Source organism: Tachyglossus aculeatus, chromosome 22, assembly GCF_015852505.1.
Source record: "Tachyglossus aculeatus isolate mTacAcu1 chromosome 22, mTacAcu1.pri, whole genome shotgun sequence".
In the NCBI taxonomy this organism is placed as follows: Eukaryota; Metazoa; Chordata; class Mammalia; order Monotremata; family Tachyglossidae; genus Tachyglossus; species Tachyglossus aculeatus.
Window position 1 is genome coordinate 1,269,862 of NC_052087.1, and position 24,329 is coordinate 1,294,190.

A 24,329-nucleotide genomic window follows, 5' to 3' on the forward strand; every position below is an offset into this window, starting at 1 on the left:
TCATCCCTCAGAGATTTTCATAAGATAACAACCTAATGCTAGCAGCCTATCTGGTTTCTTGCCCCTCTGGATCAATATCCATTTCCAGTCATACTTAAACATCAAATGGTGGGACAAAAACCACCTACCACAAGGTCCTGGAATGCAATCCCCTTACCAACATTGAGGCAGTGCACTCATAATGAGCCAAACAATACAAATTCACAGGGTGAGAGATGAGAAGGAGAATTTGAGTACTAATTCCAGCTTCACCACATGCCTGATGCGTGACCTTGGGTAGGTCACTTAATCTGTCAGGGCCCCAGTTTCCTCAGTGGTAAAATGGGAATTCAATACCTGTTCATCCTCCTTGTAAGACTATGAGCTCCATGGGAGACAAGGACTGGGTTGGATTTCTTTTCCAGCACTTAGAACAAACATAATCATCGTAATAATAGAGAAGCAGCATGGCTCAGTGGAAAGAGCTTGGGCTTTGGAGTCAGAGGTCATGGGTTCAAATCCTGACTCCACCAACTGTCAGCTGTGTGACTTTGGGCAAGTCACTTAACTTCTCTGGGCCTCAGTTACCTCATCTGTAAAATGAGGATTAAGACTGTGAGCCCCCCATGGGACAACCTGATGCTTAGAACAGTGCTTTGCACAAAGTAAGCACTTAATAAATGCCATCATTATTATTATTAATAATAATAATAATTATGACAACAACTACATCCCAACTGCTTTGAAGTACCACTGACTCAAATTTTTGCAGGACTCAGGAGTGGGTTATCATATATAACAGGATGTTATAATCATCATCATCATCATCATCATCATCAATCAATCAATCAATCGCATTTATTGAGCGCTTACTATGTGCAGAGCACTGTACTAAGCGCTTGGGAAGTACAAATTGGCAACACATAGAGACAGTCCCTACCCAACAGTGGGCTCACAGGCTAAAAGGGGGAGACAGAGAACAGAACCAAACATACCAACAAAATAAAATAAATAGGATAGAAATGTACAAGTAAAATAAATAAATAAATAAATAAATAAATAAATAAATAAATAAATAAATAAATAAATAGAGTAATAAATATGTGCAACCATATATACATATATACAGGTGCTGTGGGGAAGGGAAGGAGGTAAGATGGGGGGATGGAGAGGGGGACGAGGGGGAGAGGAGGGAAGGGGCTCAGTCTGGGAAGGCCTCCTGGAGGAGGTGAGCTCTCAGCAGGGCCTTGAAGGGAGGAAGAGAGCTAGCTTGGCGGATGGGCAGAGGGAGGGCATTCCAGGCCCGGGGGATGACGTGGGCCGGGGGTCGATGGCGGGACAGGCGAGAACGAGGTACAGTGAGGAGATTAGCGGTGGAGGAGCGGAGGGTGCGGGCTGGGCAGTAGAAGGAGAGAAGGGGGGTGAGGTAGGAGGGGGCGAGGTGATGGACAGCCTTGAAGCCCAGGGTGAGGAGTTTCTGCCTGATGCGCAGATTGATTGGTAGCCATTGGAGGTTTTTGAGGAGGGGAGTAATATGCCCAGAGCGTTTCTGGACAAAGATAATCCGGGCAGCAGCATGAAGTATGGATTGAAGTGGAGAGAGACACGAGGATGGGAGATCAGAGAGAAGGCTGGTGCAGTAGTCCAGACGGGATAGGATGAGAGCTTGAATGAGCAGGGTAGCGGTTTGGATGGAGAGGAAAGGGCGGATCTTGGCAATGTCAATCTTGGCAATCATCATCATCATCATCAACATCATCATTCATTTATTCATTCAATCATATTTATTGAGCGCTTGCTGTGTGCAGAGCATTGTGCTAAGTGTTTGGGAAGTACAAGTCGGCAACATATAGAGATGGTCCCTACCCAACAACGGGCTCACAGTCTATCATCATCATCATCATCATCATCATCATAATTCCATCAATTGGATAATCAGCACCAGAATATGCTCTAAAAACAATTGTAAATTTTATATTTAGAGATTAGAGAAGCATGCAAGCATAGATTTCTTCTTTTCCTTCTTTATTACTGTTTTCAACAACACCTATTTTGTCCACCACGCAGACCTATGTGCTTAATTACTTCATCTGATTTCAGGTCTTTTAGATTTGTTTTTCAGAGGGAATTTATTTCTGTTGTCCACTCTCAGATTCATCAACAGCAAAACTACATCTTCCCAGAGTGGGCCACAACCAGCAGATAAAATGGGTTAGTCATGTAGGATTGGAAATTGTTTTCAACTATCAAAGAAGAGAGACATGCAATTTGTATATTTTTTTTCTGATTCTGATTTCAGCGTATCTTGAAAAAGTCTATAAAAACTCAGAAGTAAAAAAACTGAATTTACAAATGGAAAAATCTCAAAGTTGCATAATTTTTACATTAGAAGTTATATTTAGTCTCTCGGGGTAACTGACTCCTCTCTCACATATACATATCTGTCACCAGTCCCTCTCCCTCTTTTATTTTTAGATTGTGAGCCCCCCAAGAGACAGAGAATGTGTCTAATTCCCACCTTTGTATTCTTTCTGATGGCTTAGTACAGTCCTCTGCATGCAGAAAGTGCCTAACAAATACTATTATTCTACTACTGACATAGCTCATAGAATCTTTAACATACTGGACCACACTGTCCAGACTGTTGCCCAGGCAGGAATGAAAAACTGGACATAAAAATACTTTGTGAACATTAAGCTGAAATTACATTTAGCCTAAGAAAAGTGGTTTGCCTTGCTGAGGAACTAGCTAATAGCAAAATAAATCTAATAAACATATTTTTAGAGAAATTTGAATTACTTCTTCATAAACAAATATGAACACAGTGTTCTAAGCTTTCAAGCAAATAAACAAAAGTCTCATTAAAGACTCAGTTGATAAAATCACAAAACTGGCCTCTGAAAATGCTGTCTGAATTCTTACATAAGATGAATCATTGAAACACAAGTTCTGACAAAATATAATAAAAGCCAGCTTGCAACTGCAAACTGCCAGGAGGAAGACACTCAACCCTTGTGGTCCTATGACACTAAAGAAAGTTTAACAACATGACACCTAGCATTAAGCTGTTTGTAATTAGAAAAAAAAAAGCTACAATTGCTCTGAGTTTTTTGAAACAAGAAATGTCTCCAATGGCCCAAGGAGGGAAATCAGGAACGTTTTCATATTTCTTACCATGTTTCAGGGTAAAAGGGGTGGTGGAAGTGGGTTTGTGGGGCAGTGGGGAATGTCCAGTGACTCTCAATGCTTGCTGGGCATCCCCACTGCGCTCCGCTAAGGGCAGGGAGGGAGGAGCAGCAGGTGATGCAGCCCTGCCCTTTCCACACATAAACAATGACTCCACAAATACACCTCTGAGGAATCCCATCCTCTATAGATTAGGAATATATTTTTACAATCACCCCAAATCTCCATTTTATCTGGGGCTAGTACACTTAGTTTTAACACTGACACAAACAGATTTGCACATCCTATTTCTTTCGACCCCTTATGTTAAACATAAGGGGATTTCCCTTACCAACCGTTGTTTTTAACTCCTGGCATGAATTCCCCATCCTAGGAAGGACCATACCTGGGGAGGGCAGGGAGTGTCAGTGTCCTCACCCCTCCCTCTTTTTTGGTCCAGTAGAATTGGCCACTGAAAGTCCCCATCGGCCCCAGAGCCACATCAGCCTAATTTAAGGAGTGGAACTACTGCACTGGAAAGGGGTTCCAATCCAGAATGACACTCCTTCCCCACACCCCTGATTGCTTCCTGATATGGGATACTCTGGCCCAGGCCCCACTCTAAATCTGGGAAGAAAGAGGAGCTCCTTCAGGCCTGGACCCTGGGGCTGCAGTCCTTTAAGTGCTCCGTGCATGGGATTAGTGCTGATGAGGATTAGTTGGGGAAGGCCTCCTGGATGGGGTGAGTTATCTGGAGGCATTGAACTTGGGGAGGATAATAATATGGTGGAGATCCTCAAATAGTCGGGAAAAGCATAAGCAGGAGTTCATTCCCATTTGTCAGCTGTGTGACTTCGGGCAAGTCACTTAACTTCTCTGTGCCTCAGTTACCTCAGCTGTAAAATGGGGATTTAGACTGTGAGCCCCATGTGGGACAACCTAATCACCTTGTAACGTCCCCAGTGCTTAGAACAGTGCTTTGCACATATTAAGCGCTTAATAAATGCCATCATTATTATTTAAAATCACATTTACTGAGCGCTGTGTGCAGATTACTGTACTAAGTGCTTGGGAGAGTACAATACAACAATAAGCAGACACATTCCCTGCCCAGAGTGATCTTAAAGTCTAGGTGGGGGGGTGGGGTGGAGGGGAAGCCTACGGCACCCAGTATTTCCTGGAGGACGCCCATTCAAGTACTAACCAGGCCTGACCCTGCTTAGCTTCCGAGATCAGATGAGATCGAGTACGTTCAGGGTGGAATGGGAGTTAGCCATGAGAGTCAGGTGTAAGCCAAATCCAGTTAGTTAGGACGATAACTTGGGAGGGGGCAAGAGTGAGGGCTGGGGTGTAGCGGGAGAAGAGGGCAGACCAGACACAGCAGATGGCAAAATCTGCAGTCACAGTAACCATGACTACAGGCCTCAAACACTTTGATATATTTTTAAAATGATTGTTTATTTTTTAAAAAAGGAAATTGGTTTGTTTTAAGAGTCTGAACCTTACTCTCTTTCATATCATCTGTTATTAAAATCACATTTCCATCCCAGGTCCATAAAAAAGGCTTATGTGCCTGTCAATGGAAATAGTTTTCCTACTTGAAAGAAAAACCTATGCACATTACTTCTGATTTAGAACACACTGGCTGCAAAAATGACCTGTACCAGGACTTCAGCAGGTCAAAATGTGCTGGTTCTAAAAGAAAAACACACATGGGCATGGGAAAACATTCATGGTTGACCATAAAAGGTGAGCATCAACGAACCTTCGGGGAATGACCTCTAGGCACATTGAAAAATTCCCATTTCCCAAATCACAGTGACCCAAATAGCACAGCAGATACAGGAGCGAAATCCAGACAGTAAAATGGCCAGAAACTGCTGAGTAGAACTCTCCCCACCATAGTTTTATGGTGTCCAAGACAGAGAGAGCACCTGCTTCACTCTGCCGCTTGTGACCAGTCTGTCCTCCACTCGGCTCCCTTGCAAGAGGGCTGATGGAGCCAGGCTGAGAAGCAGTCTGGGGAGAGAGAAGTTGTGATTCCTAGGAGGACAGTACAACTGCCCCTAGTGACAAGAAAAAACTTGCCAATCCTTTTAGGAAAAAGTAAACCTGCTTATAAATATCAAATTTTGAAATTTCCATTTATAACCATGAGATTTACTCCAATAATAAAACTTTAAATCATGTTCCCATCCATTTTAAAAAATGTTGTCAGTCACCATGACTGCAGTACCAGGCTGAAAGTCCTTCTCACACCTACAGCCTATAACGTTCAGTGTTTCCTTCCACCTATGGAGAAGACGTGGCCAGGGAGCTAGGAGAAGAGCCAGGAGAGGACTGTGTCAGTGTGAAGCCAAGGTTAGGTTATGTTTCCAGGAGAAGGGGGTGTTCTGCAGTGTCAAATGCAGCTGAGTGGTCAAAGAGGATTAGGATGGAGTAGAGGCTGTTGGATTTGGCAAGGAAGAGGTCACTGGTGACCTTAGAGAGGGCAGGTTTTGTGGAGTGAAGGGGGTGGATGCCAGATTGGAGGGGGTCAAGGAGAAACTGGAGGAGAGGAAGTGGAGGCAGTGCATATAGGCAATGGCTCAAGAAGGAAAATTCATACTGCCTTTTGGACACATTGCAACTTCATTACCCTACATCCAGTTCTGGAGAAACAAATGGAGGGAGAGGGAGAACTATTGCTAATCTGTATCAAAGTCCACATGTGGACTCATTACATACCAAGAACAAGTCTCTTAGGATACTTAAGAGATCTTGAAGAGCACTCCATGAAATCTTCCCATTCCCATTCTTCAATCTCACATTTCCTCCTGCCTTCAGGACATCTCTACCCGGATGACGTCCCACCGACACCTCAAAATAAACATATCCAAAACTGAGCTCCTCATATTCCTACCCAAACCTTTTCTTCTCCATCTTTCCCATCATGGTCAACAATACCACTCTCCTCCCTATCTCACAAGTCCATGACCTTGACATAGTCCTCGGCTCATCTCTTTCATTCCATCCACATATTCAATTTGTCACCAAACCTTGGTGGTACTACTATCACAACATTTCTAAAATCTGCCTTTTCCTCTCCATTCAAACTGCTACCAAGCTGAGCCAAGCACTTATTCTATCTGCCTTGACAGCGTGGTTCAGTGGAAAGAGCATGGGCTTTGGAGTCAGAGGTCATGGGTTCAATTCCCGGCTCTGCCAATTGCCAGCTGTGTGACTTTGGGCAAGTCACTTAACTTCTCTGTGCCTCAGTCACCTCATCTGTAAAATGGGGATTAAAACTGTGAGCCCCCCCGTGGGACAACCTGATAACCTTGTAGCCTCTCCAGCGCTTAGAACACTGCTTTGCACATAGTAAGCGCTTAATAAATGCTATCATTATTATTATTATTATTATTACTGCATCGGCCTCCTTGCTAACCTCCCAGCCTCCTGTTTCTCCCCACTCAGGATCATACTGTGCTGCCAGGATCATTTTTGCACAGAAACATTCAGTCCATCTCCCTACTCCTCAAAAACCTCCAATGGCTACCAATTCACCTCTGCATCCAACAAAAACTCCTCACCACTGGCTTTAAAGCACTTAATCAGCTCCCCGATCTTACCTCACCTCACTTAACTCCTAGCCTGTACACTACACTCAGCTAGTTCCAGCTTGCTCACTGTGCCCAGATCAAGTCTGTCTCACCCCTTTTCCAGACCCTCCCCATAGCCTGAAACTCCCTCCCCTTTTATAAATGTCAAACCACCACTCTCTTCACCTTCACAGCATTATTAAGGCCACATCTACTCCGAGAGTTCTTCCCCAGTTATACCCTCTTTTCCTTGGCTTGCTCTCCCTCTATGTTGTCAATGCACTTCAATCTGTGATCTTTGGACATTTTGATATTCGTCCCAACCCCACAACTCTTATGTACATATCTTTAAATTATATATTATAAACTGCTTATTTACTCATATTAATGTCTGTCTCCCCATCTAGACTCTAAGCTTATTATGGGCAGTGACATGTCTGCTAATTCTGTTGTGCTGTACTCTCCCAAGTGCTTAGAACAGTGCTCTGCATGTAGAAGCGCTCAATGACTATGATTGATGACGATGATGATGGCATTTATTAGGTGCTTACTATGTGCAAAGCACTGTTCTAAGTGCTAGGGAGGTTACAAGGTAATCAGGTTGCCCCAAGGGTGGGGGGGGGGGGGTGCTCACAGTCTTAACCCCCATTTTACAGATGAGGTAACTGAGGCACAGAGAAGTTAACTGACTTGCCCAAAGTCACACAGCTGACAATTGGTGGAGTGGGGACTTGAACTCATGACCTCTGACTCCAAAGCCCAAGCTCAATCAATGATTGATTGATTGATCTCAAACCCTTGTGCTCTGCTCAGTAAATACCACTAATTGATTGATTGACTGATCTGAGAAGGCAACTTCCTCTCATTAAAGCGAGGACCAATAGATGGGAGGTGGCTACAAAATATTGTATTCACTTTTCTCCCACTGTTCTTATGCGGAAGAGGACCGGCCAGACTATTGAAAAGTCTGCACCAAAATCCTTGCATGGTAATACAAAGATTATATCATTTCATTATTTATTTTTTTAAAAAGTTCTGGTGTTGGTCAACTATTCTTAGCAAGACTTCTGTTATCACAGAAATGGTGATAGTATCTCCTCTTCCATATGTAGTCTCATGTGAAAGAAGAAGAATAAAATGGCCCTGCAAAAACCATCTTGACTATCAATGGGGAAAGAGGAGAAAAGGAAATATTCATGGAAAAATCCTCTTACCAGCATTTCTAGACAGCCATATTGGAAGTGATTTACAGTGCTTAGCAATTAACAAATGCCATTATCATTATTATTATTAAAGCATGGAGCAAATTTAAATAAAGTATTTGAAGTAGTGTTGTAATAAGACACCTAAGAACAGTACAAGCTACCAGGGAGATTTGGAAGGCACTTTTTCTTAAAATTCATGGAGCAAATTCAAATAAAGTATTTGAAGTAGTGTTGTAATAAGACACCTAAGAACAGTACAAGCTACCAGGGAGATTTGGAAGGCACTTTTTCTTAAAATTCAATGCTACATTTATGGGGGAGAAACTCAGTCCTCCAAAGAAAGGAACAGGATATCCGTCAAAATCCCTTCCTATTTAAATGACTTTATATGGCTCTAATTCTTACTTAAGTCCTGGGAGTAGTTCAGCCTGTTGATGTCTCCCTCACCCTTCCTCTGCTTTTCCCTGTTTTTCTTCCCATATTCTCCCTTTTCATCTCCTCACCCCACCCCCACCCCTTCTTCTTCCTCAATTTCTACACATTTCTCTTTTTCATACTCTTGGTTTTTCTTGGTTTTTGGTTTTCATACGTCTCACACAGAGACATTAAGTGACTTGGCAGAGGTCACCCAGCAGACAAATGGTAGAGCCTGGAATAGAATCCAGGTCCTTTGACTCTCAGGAACTTGTCCTTTCCACTAGGCCACACTGCTTTTTGGCTTCTTTTCAGGATCCTTATGCACCTCAAATATGATCCACTCCACTCTATCCACCAACACAGAATTTTTTTAAAAACTAAAGACTGGCCCAGACATGGGCTGCCACCACCATTTCCAGCAGAAAGCAGGCAGGAAAATCTTAGGGGTTCACCTTCTATTCTCTATTTACCTCCACTCCCTTGGAGAACTCATTCACTCCCTTGGCTTCAACTACTATCTCTATGCAGATGATTCCCAAATCTACACCTCCAACCCTGATCTCCTTCCTTCTCGGCAGTCTCGTATTTCCTCCTGCCTTCAGGATATCTCTACTCGGATATCCCACCAACACCACAGATTTAACATATCCAAAACACAACTCTTTCTATTCCCACTCAACCCCGACGTCCTAATTACTGTAGACAGGACCACCATCCTCCCTTTCTTACAAGCCGGTAACCTTGGAGTTATCCTTGACTCATCTCTCTCATTCACCACTCATATACAACCTGTCACCAAATCCTGTTGGTTCAACGTTCACCACATTGCTAAAATCCACTCTTTCCTTTCCATCCAAACTGCTACCATGTTATTCCAAGCATTTCTCTTATCCTGCCTTATTTACCGCATCAGCGGCCTTGCTGACCTCCTTGCTTCCTGTCTCTCCCCACTCCAGTCCATACTTTGCTGTCCTGATCATTTTTCTACAAAACCATTCAGTTCTTGTTTCCCCACTCCTCAAAAACCTCCAGTGGTTTCCCATCCACCTCCACATCAAAATGAAACTCCTTACCATAACTTTCAAAGCACTCAATCTCCTTGTCCCTCCTATTTTACCTCCCTGATTTCCTATGATAATCCAGGCTGGACTCTTTGCTCCTCTAATACTAACCTACTCACTGTACCTCAGTCTTGTTTATCTCACTGCCAACTTGTCTCCCATGTCCTGCATCTGGCCTGGAACTCTTCTCATATCTAACAATCACTCTCCCCACCCTCAAAACCTTGTTAACCTTGTTAACCTCCTCCAAGAGGCCTTCCCCAACTAAATCCTCCTTTCCTCTTCTCCCACTCCCTTCCGCGTTGCCTTTACACTTGGATCTGTACCCTTTATTCACCCTTTCCTTAGTCCCAGAGCATTTATATGAGAAGCAGCATGGCTCAGTAGAAAGAGCCCGGGCTTTGGAGTCAGAGGTCATAGGTTCAAATCCCGGCTCTGCCAATTGTCAGCTGTGTGACTTTGGGCAAGTCACTTCACTTGTCTGTGCCTCAGCTACCTCATTTGGAAAATGAGCCCCCCGTGGGACAACTTGATCACCTTGTAACCGCCCCAGTACTTAGAACAGTGCTTTGCACATAGTAAGCGCTTAATGAATGCTATTATTATTGTTATTATATTGGTAATTTCTTCATTTATTTTAATTCATTCAATTCAATCGTATTTATTGAGTACTTACTGTGTGCAAAGCACTGTAGTAAGCACTTGGGAGCGTACAACATTAATGTCTGTCTCCCCCTTAGACTGTAAGCTCATTGTGTGCAGGAAACGTGCCTACCAACTCTGTTGTTTTGTGCTCTCCCAAGAGCTTAGTACAGTGTGTTGGACACAATAAGCACGCAACAAATGCAGTTGATTGACTGATGTGGGGGAGGGAGGTCCAGTTGGAACTCCAATGGTCAGATCCCTGAGTTCTAGCCCTGCCTCTTTGCCCCAAATAGTAGTGAACGGGTTTAGTTTGATGCAGTCACACGCTGCCTTGCCATGCTTTTTCAGCTAGGCTCTGCATTCTTCTTGCAAGCCCCTTTGTCCCTAATGTAATCTGGCTGTCAGCTTTAGAGGCCATGGAAACCTGGTGTCCCTTCATCCCAGGGGCATTTCCAGCTGTGGGAAGACAAAGCAATTCCCCACCAAACTGCCACTTCCTCTCCCCACAGAACACTCTGTAAAATTGTAGGGGGAGAGAAAAGGAAGCCTGGCTACACTTAACCTGTGGGACACAGGTTGAAAGAACTGGGTCAAACTGGGCTCCTCAACATCAGAATTTTCAAGTAACTCAATAAATTAAGTGTAAGGAAATCACTAGAATCAGACAGTCTCCTCACAAGAGTCCCCCAAGAACTCAGTGGGGAAGGTGCAGAATTCCTGGCTACAGAGTGTGAAATTTATGGATTACAAATCACCACTATGCCAAAGGACTGGCGAATGGCCAATGTCATGCTCATGGGTTGAAAAAAAAAGGGTTGGAAAGGTGACTCTGAGACCAATTAGTTTCTCTTCTATACCTGGCAAATAGGTGAGCACTTAGGCAAGTATATCTCTAATTATATGTATTTATATTGATGCTATTGATGCCTGTTTACTTGTTTTCAATGTCTGTCTCCCACCTTCTAGACTGTGAGCCCATTGTGGGCAGGGATTGTCTCTCTTTGTGGCTGAATTGTACTTTCTAAGCCCTTAGTACAGTGCTTTGCATATGGTAAGTTCTCAATAAATACAATTGAATGAATGAATGAACAAAAATTATAGCTTTTGTAATATGAAATACATTATTAGTTTTCTGGAATTCTTTAAAGGAGGCTATAAGCATGTGGAAGGAATAGACCATGAGACAGGACATTATTTACACTTGCAAAAGGCTTTGCCAAGATTCCAAATCAAAAACTTGAATAAACAACTGAGTAATCATGGGACTGGAAGGATCTGACATTAATGAAATGTTGATACAGGAGATAGAGCAGACAAAGCCGAGGCTGTTCAATGTCAAATAATAATAATAATAATAATTGTAGTCTTTGTTAAGCACTTACTATAATAATAATAATAATAATAATAATGACATTTATTAAGCGCTTACTATGTGCAAAGCACTGTTCTAAGTGCTGGGGAGTTTACAAGTTGATCAGGTTGTCCCATGGGGGGCTTACAGTCTTAATCCCCATTTTATAGATGAGGTGACTGAGGCCCAGAGAAGTTAAGTGACTTACCCAAAGTCACACAGCTGACAATTGGCGGAGCTGGGATTTGAACCCATGACCTCTGACTCCAAAGCCCATGCTCTTTCAACTGAGCCACACTGCTTCTCTACTATGTGCCAGGCACTATACCATGCCCTGGGGCAAATACAAGTAAACCAGGTTGGACACAATCCCTGTCCCACATGGGGCTTACAGCCTTAATCCCCATTTTACAGCTGAGGTAATGGAGGCAGAGAGAAGTGAAACAACATGCCCAAGATCACACAGCAGACAAGAGGAGGAGTCAGAATTAGAACTCAGGTCCTTCTGACTCCCAAGTCCCTGCTCTATCCACCAGATCACACTGCTACTCGGAGGTGCTGGGGGTCACTGATGGCCAAAAGAGACCTACTGTCCCGGGGAGATGTTGCCTGTCTTACTGCCTCTCCAGCCGCAGACAGCACCATGCTGGGGATTCAGTCCTGTCCTGCTGGAGTCGGACATACAACAGGAGAAGTTGCTGCACACTTGGAAAACATTTCAAACATGTGGACATTTTTGAGTTGAGCTGCTGTAGCAGGGGAAGGACCTCAAAATCCTCCTTTAGCCTTAGTGCTCTTATTATTCTTAGTGCTACTTTTACTTTATTCAGCTGGTTTTCTTCTTTCAATCTTTCCCAATATATCCATCGACCACTCTTCCTACCCTTATTCTTAGATTATGAGGCCCTTGAGGGCTAGGACATTTTACTTCACCCCAGCACTTAGTACAAAGCAGGTGCTCAATAACTACCATATATTTGTATAATAATAATAATAATAATAATGGCATTTATTAAGCACTGTTCTATGCGCTGGGGAGGTTACAAGGTGATCAGGTTGTCCCACGGGGGGCTCACACTCTTAACCCCCATTTGACAGATGAGGTAACTGAGGCACAGACAAGTGAAGTGACTTGCCCAAGTCACACTGCTGACAATTGGCAGAGCCGGGATTTGAACCTATGAACTCTGATTCCAAAGCCCGAGCTCTTTCCACTGAGCCACGCTGCTTCTCTGTATCTTTGTTAGGGAAGCAGCGTGGCCTAGTGGATAGAGTACGGGCCTGAGAGTCAGAAAGATCTGGGTTCTAATCCTGACTCTGCTACTTGCCTGCTGTGAGACCTTGGGCAAGTCACTTAACTTCTCTGTTAACTCAGATATCTCATCTGTACAATGAGGATTAAGACTTTGAGCCCCATGTGGGACAGAGACTGTGTCCAACCTGATGATCTTGCATATACCCCAGTGCTTAGAACTGGGCTTGACACATACATAGTAAGAACTTAACAAATACCATTATTATTATTATTATTATATGGTTGTCATTTGTTTCCAGAGAATTCATCACTGATAGCAAAATTGACTTATGAGTCCATGAATGGTTGTCAAAAGTCAATATGGGTTCCACAGCCCTGGACACTTTGTGCATATAAAATCAATCTATCAATCAATGATGTTTACTGAGTGCTTACTATATGCAAAGCACTGCACTAAGCATTTGGGAGAGTACAGTACAACCTTCACTTGAGGAAAATCTGAGCCCATGTCAGTCCCAGCAAGGAGGCTAATGGTCTGCATAAGTTTCCCCACCCCGGCCACCCTGTCACTCAGAGGATAGGAAACAGAGGGGAAAGAGAAGGAGAGACAGAGGGGACACAATCACTTTGTTACAGTTAAGTACAGTACCAAGAGTTTGAGCCAGAAACATCGCCTAGGGAAGGGGACCAGGACATGGTCTAGACGATCCTAATTCCTTTTCCCTTGGGAACATCTGGGGTCCTTCCCATCAGCCCGCCTGGGACACCCATGCTGCTTCAGTTCCCATCTGGGCCAAGTGAGAAATGACCCTGTGAGTAGGCCGGTATTCCAGTTGGGCGGAGGCAGGGATAGGGGGTGGGGGTTTGGCTGGCAATATGCCTCTTGTTGTTTTGTTATGCTTAATGTTGGCAGGTATTGGCACTGCTTTCTCTTATGTCTTCCTGTCTTTTGTTCCCTACAAAATTTTGAAGAGAAGTGGCGTGGCTTAGTGGTAAGAGCAGGGGCTTGGGAGTCAGAGTTCATGGGTTCTAATCCCACCTCCCTCACATGTCAGCTGTGTGACTTTGGGCAAGTCACTTCACTTCTCTGTGCCTCAGTTCCCTCATCTGTAAAATGGGGATGAAAGACTGTGAGCCCCACGTGGGACAACCTGATGACCTTGTATCTACCCCAGCTCTTAGAACGGTGCTTGGCACATAGTAAGCGCTTAACAAATACCAACATTATTATTACTAAAGTTTTGGCTTGAAGAGCATCACTCCTTTCCTAACAACCGTACATCATGCTGATCTATCCACTAGAGCTAATGCCTAGTTTCTACAGGAAGGCAGCACTGTCTTATGTTTTATTTTATAATATCCTTAAAATGTTTCCTCTGCCCTCCTTGCTTTCAATATTCAATAAATACTCTTGAAAGGATGGATGAGCAATGAGATTTTTGAGTACCAGCAGTATACAGGGCACTCTATGCCGCACTTGTCATATGTAATCCCTGCCCTTGAGGAACTTAAAATGCAATGGGGAACATAGGTAGACATAAATTGAGGAATACTGTATAAATAAAAGAGTATGAAGGTAGACATAAATTCTTCATAAATTCTTCACACTTTTCACCATTTGAACAGCCATACCTCTTAGATGAAAACTGACAAATACATAAATAGATTAAATGCAAAATGTCATAAACATTTCTCAAAGTTTAAAAGTGGATGAGAGATGATGATGGAGTCTCTCCCATTGAGACTGATGGGTGAGCCTTGGTTCTGAGACTTTAGGGCCAAATGTCTGCACAAAGGAATTTATTATGGCGATAGTGATTTGTGCAGTGCCACTGTTTCTGGCCAGAAATGTTTCTGCTGTGGCACAGAGTGTAATGAGCAAACAAGGGGGTAAGAGGGCAGGATGCTGAGAAGTACACAGGAGAGTTTTTTTTTTTATTTGTGGGATCCATTTTGGTTTTTTGCTTAACATTTTCTATAATGATCCGGAAGCAGGAATGCACAGTGAGAGCTTTAGGTTTGCTAGTGACACTCAGCTCCTCTGAGGGGCACAATGCAACATATAAAGACATTAACTAGAATGGGTTGACAGAAAAGGGACAGATGAATGTCAGTGTGGGCAAAATGCAACTTTTTGTGGATAAACAGCAAATAACAACTTCTACTACACTTCAGTTAGAGCTCTTTATTAGTTCCATGAAAATAGAGTTGTAAGTGAGAGTGGGAGCTAGTTTCTGAGAGGAAATGATGTAAGATGCAATAACGCAATCTTGAGATCCAAATGTCGGCACTACCAATCCCAATATATCAAAGGAACAAAAACACAATATAATTATATTATCGGAAAACAAGGTTTTTAGTTAGTTAGTTGCTTCAATTTCCAAAGACCATCTTTCTCATCCTGCCTAGCCACAAAGCACATTATGCTAATGTATAAACCAATCAACCAAATGTATTTATTGAGAACTTAGTGTGGGCATAGTATTGTACTAAGTGCTTGGAAGAGAACGAAACAACGGGGCTGGTAGACATGTCCCCTGCCCACAAGGAGTTTACAGTCTATAAGGGAAGACAGACATTAAAATAAATTGTGAATATGTACATCAGTGCTTTGGAGCTGAGGGTGGGGTGAATAAAGGGTATAAAATCAAATGTAAAGGTGATGCAGAAGGGAGAGGGAGTAGGGAAAATGAGGGATTAGTCAGGGAACACATCTTTGAAGAGATGTGATTTTAATAAGTCTATGAAGGTGGGGGAGAGTGGTGGTCAGATGTCTCTGAAGTGGGAGAGAGTTACTATGTGCCCAGCACTGTTCTAAGCACTGGGGTAGATTAAAGCTAATCAATTTGGACCCAGTGCATGTGCTCACAGCCATAATCTCCATTTTATAGATGAGGTAACTGAGGCACAGAGAAATTAAATGAATTGCCCAAGGTCATACAGTAGACAAGTGTTCCCAAGTGCTTAGTACAGTGCTCTGCACACAGTAAGCACTCAATAAATATGACGCAATGAATGAAGTGGTGGAGTTGTGACTAGAATCCGGGTTCTTCTCAGTGGAATGAACCCGGGCTTTGGAGTCAGAGGACATGGGTTCAAATCCCTACTACACCAACTGTCAGCTGTGTGACTTTGGGCAAGTCACTTCACTTCTCTGTGCCTCAGTTACCTCATCTGTAAAATGGGGATTAAAACTGTGAGCCCCCCGTGGGACAACCTGATCACCTCGTAACCTCCCCAGCGCTAAGAACAGTGCTTTGCACATAGTAAGTGCTTAACAAATACCATTATTATTATTGTTATTATTATTATTATTATTATCATTATTATTCTAACTCCCAGCCCCATGCGCTATCCACTAGGACATGAGAAGCAGGATATGGGTGAGGGATTGGTGCTGAGGTAAAATGAGACTGAGGTACGGTTATCAAATCATCATGGCTCAGTGGAAAAAGCCCGGGCTTTGGAGTCAGAGGTTATGGGCTCAAATCCCGGCTCTGCCAATTGTCAGCTGTGAGACTTTGGGCATGTCCCTTAACTTCTCTGTGCCTCAGTTACCTCATCGGTAAAATGAGGATGAAGACTGTGAGCCCCCTTTGGGATAACCTGATCACCTTGTAACCTCCCCAGCACTTAGAACAGTGCTTTGCACATAGTAAGCACTTAATAAATGTCTTTATTATTATTATTATTATTATTATTATTATTGTTATTATTATTATGTCCCATTTAGCCTCTATCCCCAAACTACCTTCCCTTGATAACCAAATTGATCCTCTCAACACCAGCCTCTCTACTGAACTCAACTCACTTAGTCCCCTATCCTTTCATTCATCTCATGCCACTAACCCACAACCCTGTATCACCTCGATGATCTGTCTCCTTCATTCTTGTTCACAAGCCGCAGAGTGCAGCTGGCGGAAATCTAGATCAAATTTATCCTTGCGTGTTTTAACTCTGCCGTGTCCTCTGCCTGGCAAAATTACTTCTCCAATCTTGTTAGACACCCATGTCCAACAATGGGGATTAAGACTGTGAGCCCTATGTGGGACAATCTGATTACCTTGTATTTCCCCCAGTGCTTAGAACAGTGCTTGGCACATAGTAAGCATTAACAAATACCAAAATTATTATTACTATTATTGCCTTCCCAGTTGTTTCAGAGGTTTCACTCCCTCCTCAAACTCCCTGCCCTTTCCCAACTCTTGCCCCTAAGTAATAATGATAGCATTTATTAAGCGCTTACTATGTGCAAAGCACTGTTCTAAGCACCCTAAAGACCTCACCACCTACATTATTCAGAAAATTGAAGCTATTAGGCCTGATCTCCGTAAAATCTCCTCTGCCCATCTCCAGTCTCTCCCCCGTCCTGCCCCTCCTTCAACTCCCCCATCCTTTTCAGCAGTATCTCTGGAGGATATCTCCTGCCTTCTCTCAAAATCCACCCTCTTCACCTGCTTATCTAACCACATTCCTTCACACCTTATCAAGACACTTGCCCCTCCCTTCTTTTATTCAATCTTATTTATTGAGCACTTACTGTTTGCAGAGCACTGTACTAAGCACTTGGGTGAGTACAATACAACAATAGATGGACACGTTACCTGCCCACAACGAGTTTACAGTCATTGTGGGGTGGAGGGGAGGGGAGAGCTAGACATTAGTATAAATAAATTACAGATATAATAATAATAATAATAATAATAATAGCATTTATTAAGTGCTTACTATGTGCCTAGCACTGTCCTAAGCACTGGGGAGGATACAAGGTGAACAGGTTGTCCCACATGGGGCTCACAGTCTTAATCCCCATTTTATAGATGAGGTAACTAAGGCACAGAGAAGTTAAGTGACTTGCCCAAAGTCACACAGCTGACAATTGGGGGAGCCGAGATTTGAACCCCTGACCTCTGACTCCAAAGCCCGTGTTCTTTCCACTGAGCCACACTGCTTCTCTGCTTCTCCAGGCTTATTTAAATAAGTACTGTGGGGCAGGGAGCAGGGAAGAACAAAGGGAGCAAATCAGGAGGCGATGTCTCTTCAGTAAGGCTTTGAAGTGGGGGAGAAAAATTGTCTGATGGATTTGAGGAGGGAGGGCGTCCAGGCCAGAAGCAGAACATGGGTGAGGGATCGGCAGCGAGTAGAGAAGATGAACAGTGAGAAGGTTAGCATTACAGGAGGAAAGTGTCTTGGCTGTGTTGTAGTAAGAGACTAGCAAGGTGAGGTAGGAGGGGGCAAGGTGATTTGGTGCTTTGAAGCCAATGGTGAGGAGTTTCTGTTTGATGCAGAGAGGTGGATGGGCAACTCTGGAGTTTTTTGAAGAGTGGGGAAACACGTCCTGAGTGTTTCTGTAGAAGAATAATCAGGCAGCAGAGTGAAGTATGGACTGGAGTGAGGAGAGACAGGAGGCTGGGAGGTCAGCAAGGGGGCTGATGCAGTAATCCAGGCAGGATAGGGCGAGTGACTGTGACTGGATTAACGTGGTAGCAGTTTGGATGGAGAGGAAAGGGCAGATTTTAGTGATGTTGTGAAGGTGGGACCGACAGGATTTAGTGATGGATTGAACATATGGGTGGAATGAGGGTGAGACATGAAGGAGAATGCCAAGGAAATAACAATAGCACTTACAATGTGTCAGGCACTGTACCAAGTGCTTGGGGTGGATACAAGCAAATCAGACTGGACACAGTCCCTGTCCCATGTGGAGCTCACAGTCTCAAACCCCATTTTATAGATGAGGTAACTGAGGCAAAGAGCAGAGAAGTGACTTGCCCAAGGTCACACAGCAGATGATTGGTGGAGCCGGGATAAGAATCCATGTCCTTCCAACCCCCAGGCCAGTGCTTCATCCACTAGGCCACGCTATTTCTCTAAAGTTATGGGCTTGCAAGACAGAAAGGATGGCGGTGCGTTTACAGTGATGGGAAAGTCATGGGGAGGACAGGTTTTGGTTGGGAAGATAGGAATTCTGTTTTAGACATGTTAAACTTGAGGTGACAGGAGGAAAGACATCCAAGTGGAAATGTCTTGAAGGCTGGAGGAAATGTGAGACTGCAGAGAGGGAGAGAGATCAGGGCTGAAGATGTAAATACGTGTGCCATCGCACAGAGATGGTAGTTGAAACCATGGGAGTGAATGAGTTCTCCAAGGGAGAGGGTGTAGATGGACAACAGAAGGGGACCCAGAACCAAGCCTTGAGGGACTCCCACAGTTAAGGGGTGGGAAGCAGAGGAGGAGCCTGCAAAGGAGGCTGAGAATGACTGGCCAGAGATAAGAAGAGGAGAACCCGGAGAGGGTAGTGTCGATGAAGCCAAGGTTGGACACTGTTTCCAGGAGAAGGGGGTGGTCCACAGTGTCAAAGGCAGCTGAGAGGTCGAGGAGGATTAGGATGGAGTAGAGGCCGTTGGATTTGGCAAGAAGATCATTGGTGACCTTTGAGAGGGCCGTTTCTGTGGAGTGTAGGGGATGGAAGACAGATTGAAGAGGGTCAAGGAGAGAATTGGAGGAGAGGAACCTGAGACAGCAGGTATAGACAAGTTGCTCAAGAAGTGTGGAGAAGAATTGTAGATGGGGCAATAAACGGAGTGAGGTATGGAGTCAAGAAAGGGTGATTTTAGGAGAGAAGAGACATGGGTATGTTTGAAAGCAGTAGGGAAGAAGCCACGGGAGAGCAAACAGTTGAAGATGGCTGTTAAGGAGGGAAGAAAGGAGAGGGCAAGTGTTTTATAAGGTGGGAAGGAATGGGGTTGTATGCACAGGTGGAGGGTGTGGATTTTGAGACGCGGCAGGAGATCTCCTCTGGAGATGCTGCTGGGAAGGATGGAAGAGTTGAAGAGAGGATGGGAGGTGGGGAGGGACTGAGGAGGGGCAGGGGAGATTTTAGGGAGCTCACACTTGAAAGCATCAAATTTCTTAATAAAATAGGTGGCAAGGTCACTGGGGGCAAGGGATGGGGGATGTGGGAGGATGGGGACCTGAGAAGTGAGTTAAATATCTGGAACAACTAGTGAGGGCGATGGGCATGGGTGTCAATAAGGGTGGAGAAATAATTTTTCCAGGTGGAGGAGAGGGCAGAGTTAAAGCAGGCAAGGATAAACTTAAAGTGGATGAAGTCAGCCTGATATTTAGATTTCTACCAGCAGCACTCAATTGGTTGTGCACAAGAGCGAAGGAGGTGGACTGTGCAGAGCTGTGGGTTGGTGGTTTGAGATCAACAAAGGGATAGGGAGGCAACTAGGTTGAGTTCAGTAGAGAGAGTGGTGTTGAGAGCTTCAAATTGGTCACCCAGGGAAGGTGGTTTGGGCATGGAGGCTAAGTAGGGCAAGATAAGTTGAGCAAATTGGATGGAGTCAAAAGACTGGAGGTCTCTTTGAGGAAATAGTACAGATTTATGGGAAAGAGGGGTGTGGGAGAGAAGGGAAGTGAGGCGGTTGTGGTCAGATAGAGGGATTTCAGAGTTGGTGAGGGTGGAGATTGTGCAGTGGGTAGAGATGATGAGATTGACTGTACGTCCAAGTTGGTGAGTGGGTGAGGTGGAGTGGAGCCAGAGGTCAATGGATTTGAGGAGTCATAGAAAGCGGACAGCAGAAGGGTCATCTGGAATATCTACATGGATATTGAATAATAATAATAATAATGGCATTTATTAAGTGCTTACTATGTGCAAAGCACCGTTCTAAGTGCTGGGGAGGTTACAAGGTGATCAGGTTGTCCCACAGGGGGCTCACAGTCTTCATCCCCATTTTACAGATGAGGTAACTTAGGCACAGAGAAGTTAAGTGAGTTGCCCAAAGTCACACAGCTGACAACTGGTGGAGCCGGGATTTGAACCCCTGACCTCTGACTCCAAAGCCCGTGCTCTTTCTACTGAGCCACGCTGTCTTCAACTGTTTGCTCTCCACTGGTTTCTTCTCCACTGCTTTCAAAAATGCCCATGTCTCCCCTATCCTAAAAAAAAAAACCCTCCCTTGACTCCATGACTCCCTCAAGTTACTGCCCCATCTCCCGCCTACACTTGCTGTCTCAGTTTCCTCTCCTCCAATTCTCTCCTTGTCCCTCTCCAATCTGGCTTCTGTGCCTTTCACACTCCACAGAAACAGCTCCCTCAAAGGTCGTCAGTGTTCTCCTTCTTGACAAATTCAATGGCCTCTCCACCATCCTAATCCTCAACCTCTCAGCTGCTTTTAATGATGGCATTTTATTTTATTTTATTTTTTTAATGGCATTTATTAAGCGCTTACTATGTGCAAGGCACTGTTCTAAGCGCTGGGGAGGTTACAAGGTGATCAGGTTGTCCCACGTGGGGCTCACAGTCTTAATCCTCATTTTACAGCTGAGGGAACTGAGGCACAGAGAAGTTAAGTGACTTGCCCAAAGTCACCCAGCTGACAAGTGGCAGAGCCGGGATTTGAACCCCTGACCTCTGACTTCAAAGCTCGTGCTCTTTCCACTGAGTCACGCTGCTTCTGACACTGTCAACTACCCCTTTCTCCTGGAAACATTATCCAACCTCGGCTTCACTCACCCTGACCTCTTCTGATTCTTCTCCTCTCTGGCCACTCATTCTCAGTTTCTTTCACAGGTTCCTCCACAGCCTTCCACCCCCTAACTGTGGGTGTCCTTCAAGGTTTGGTTTTGAGTCCCCTCCTGTTCCCCATCTAAACCCACTCCCTTGGAGAATTTATTCACTCCCGTGGTTTCAACTACCACCACTATGCAGATGATACTCAAATCTACATCTCCAACCCTCATCTCCCTCTCTCTCTCTCTCTCCAGTCTCACATTTTCTCCTGCCTTCAAGACATCCCTACTTGGATGTCCTCCCATCACCTCAAATTTAACATATCTAAAACGGAACTTCTTACATTTTACATTTTTCCCCATTTGACAAAGGAGATAACTGAGGTACAGAGAAGTAAAATGATTTGCCCAAGGTCACACAGCAGACAAGTGGCAGAGACAGGAATAGGACCCACATTTTCTGAGTCCCAAGCCCGTGTTGTTGCCGCTAAGCCATTCTTCCTATTACAGCACAGCCCCCACACTTCACTCCTCTAATGTTACCCTTCTCACTGTACTTCGATCTCGATCTCGTCTTCCTCGCCACTGACCTCTCGTTCACATCCTGCCTCTGGCCTGGAATGCCATACCTCCTCATACCCAACAGACAATGACTCTCCCCACCTTCAAACCCTTATTGAAGGCACACCTCCTCCAAGTAGCCTTAGCTGACTAAGCCCTCTTTTCCTTTTCTTCAACTCCCTCTGCCCCACCCTAATTTGCTGCCTTGTGAGCCCCATGTGGGACAGGGACTGTGCCCTACTTGATTAGCTTATATCTACCCCAGTGCTTAGTACAGTGCCTGGCACATAATAAGTGCTTAACAAATATCATAACCCCCTCCACCAAAAAAAAAAAAATCAGAAAGCATTTCTAATCCAGGAAGAGTTTGAGAAGCAGTGTGGCCTAGTGGAAATACCACAGGCCTGCAAGTCAGAGGACCAGGGTTCTAATCCAGACAGGTGGAAACCTGTCTGCTGTGTGACCTCGGGCAAGTCATTTATCTGTGCTTCAGTTTCCTAATCTGTAAAATAGAGATTAAATCCCGCTCCCGCCTACCAAGACTGTGAGCCCCATGTGTGACAGAGACTTTGTGTCCAACTCGATTATGTTGTATCTGTCCCAGCAAATAGAACAGTTCTTGGCATATAGTAATCACTTAACAAATATCGTAATCATTAATCATCTTTATTATCAGTAGCTCACATAATCATTTTTTATGCTATTCAAGCACTTTGTGCCAGGCACAGTACTAAGCGCTGGGGTTGATTCATTCATTTATTCAGTCGCATTTATTGAGCACTTACTGTGTGCAGAGCACTGTACTAAACGCTTGGGAAGTACAAGTTGGAAACATAGAGATGGTCCCTACCCAACAATGGGCTCACAGTCTAGAAGGGGGAGACAAACAAAACAAAACATGGAGACAAGTGTCAAAATCATCAGAACAAATAGAATTAAAGCAGAAGTGACTTGCCCAAAGTCACACAGCTGACAATTGGCAGAGCTGGGATTTGAACCCATGACCTCTGACTCTAAAGCCCTTACTCTTTCCACTGAGCCACATTGCTTCCAAGAGAGGCTACTCGCCCACGGAGGTAATAATAATGGTGGTATTTGTTAAGTGCGTACTATGTGCCAAGCACTGTTCTAAGCGCCAGGGGAGACACAAGTCATCTATATGTTGCCAACCTGTACTTCCCAAGCGCTTAGTACAGTGCTCTGCACACAGTAAGCGCTCAATAAATACAATTGAATGAATGAATGAATCAGGTTGCCCCATGTGGGGCTCACAGTCTTCATCCACATTTTCCAGATGAGGGAACTGAGGTCCAGAAGTGGTGACTTGCCCAAAGTCACACAGCTGACAAGCAGCGGGGCCGGGATTTGAACTCATGACCTGTGACTCCCAAGCCCGGGCTCTTGCCATTAAAGCCACGCTGCTTCCAGATTCGGTCCCCCTACAGACTTTTCCGCCAAACCGAGTGAGCAGGATTCTTTTCCCAGCCTTGCAAGTCCCAATAAAGTGATTCCCCATTTTAAATTTCTTTTCCCTGGTCATTCTGCAGAGAGGCCCTCACATATAAGCACATATAAGTTGATTTAAGCTAATCAGGTTGGACACATTCTCTGTCCGACTTGGGGCTCACAGTCTTAGTCCCAAAGCAGCGTGGCTTGGTGGAGGGAGCACAGACTTGGGAGTCAGAGGTCATAGGTTCTAATCCCGGCTCCGCCACTTGTCAGCTGTGTGACTTTGGGCAGGTCACTTAACTTCTCTGGGCCTCAATTCCCTCATATGTAAAATGGGGATTAAGACTGTGAGCCCCAAGTGGGACAAGGTGATCACCTTGTATCTACCCTAGCGCTTAGAACAGTGCTTGGCACATAGTAAGTGCTTAGCAAACACCACCATCATCATCCCCCCCTCCCAGCCCCACAGCACTTAAGAACGTATCTGTACTTTATTTATATTAATATTTGTCTCTCCCTCTAGACTGTAAACTGGTTATGGGCAGGGCATGAGTCTGGGATTGTCCCAAGTGCTCAGTACAGTGCTTTGCACGTTGTCAGTGCTAAATAAATACAATTCAATGAATGAATGAAAGAAAATGAAAAGAAAATGGAAATGAAAGAAAAGGAGGGAGGGACTTGAGATGAGAAGGGGAGGTTTTAGGGAGAACCTACCTGATGGTGTCAATTTTATCCAAAAAACTATGTGGACATGTTATTATGGGCAAGACATAGGAGAAGGAGGGACGGGGGTTTGAGGAGGGAGTTAAAAGTTTGAAACAACTGACCAGGGAAAAGGACATTCATTCATTCATTCAATCGTATTTATTGCGCGCTTACTGTGTGCAGAGCACTGTACTAAGCACTTACGGAAGTGAATGAGGATGTAGAAATGATGGTGCTGGGTGGAGGAGAGGGCAGGATGAATTTAAGATGGACAAGGTTGGCCTGTTATCTGGATTTCCACCGCAGTGATCTGCAGCTCTGCTATACAGTAGCAACAGAAGTATATTATGGCGGTTACCCAGAGTTGTGGGAACAAGATCGATGAAGGGAATGGAAAGAGAATGAGTTGAGTTCAGTAACAAGGGTGTGTTAAGG

The 24,329-nt window shown here is 44.4% G+C and overlaps 1 protein-coding gene and 1 pseudogene across 1 annotated transcript in view; both read right to left on the reverse strand.

Moving 5' to 3' along the window:
* PLCE1 (phospholipase C epsilon 1) overlaps positions 1-24,329 on the reverse strand; it is a 217,648-nt gene that overhangs the window by 154,372 nt on the left and 38,947 nt on the right. The gene's annotated exons all lie outside the window — the stretch shown is intronic.
* On the reverse strand, positions 4,300-4,418 carry LOC119944307 (annotated as a pseudogene).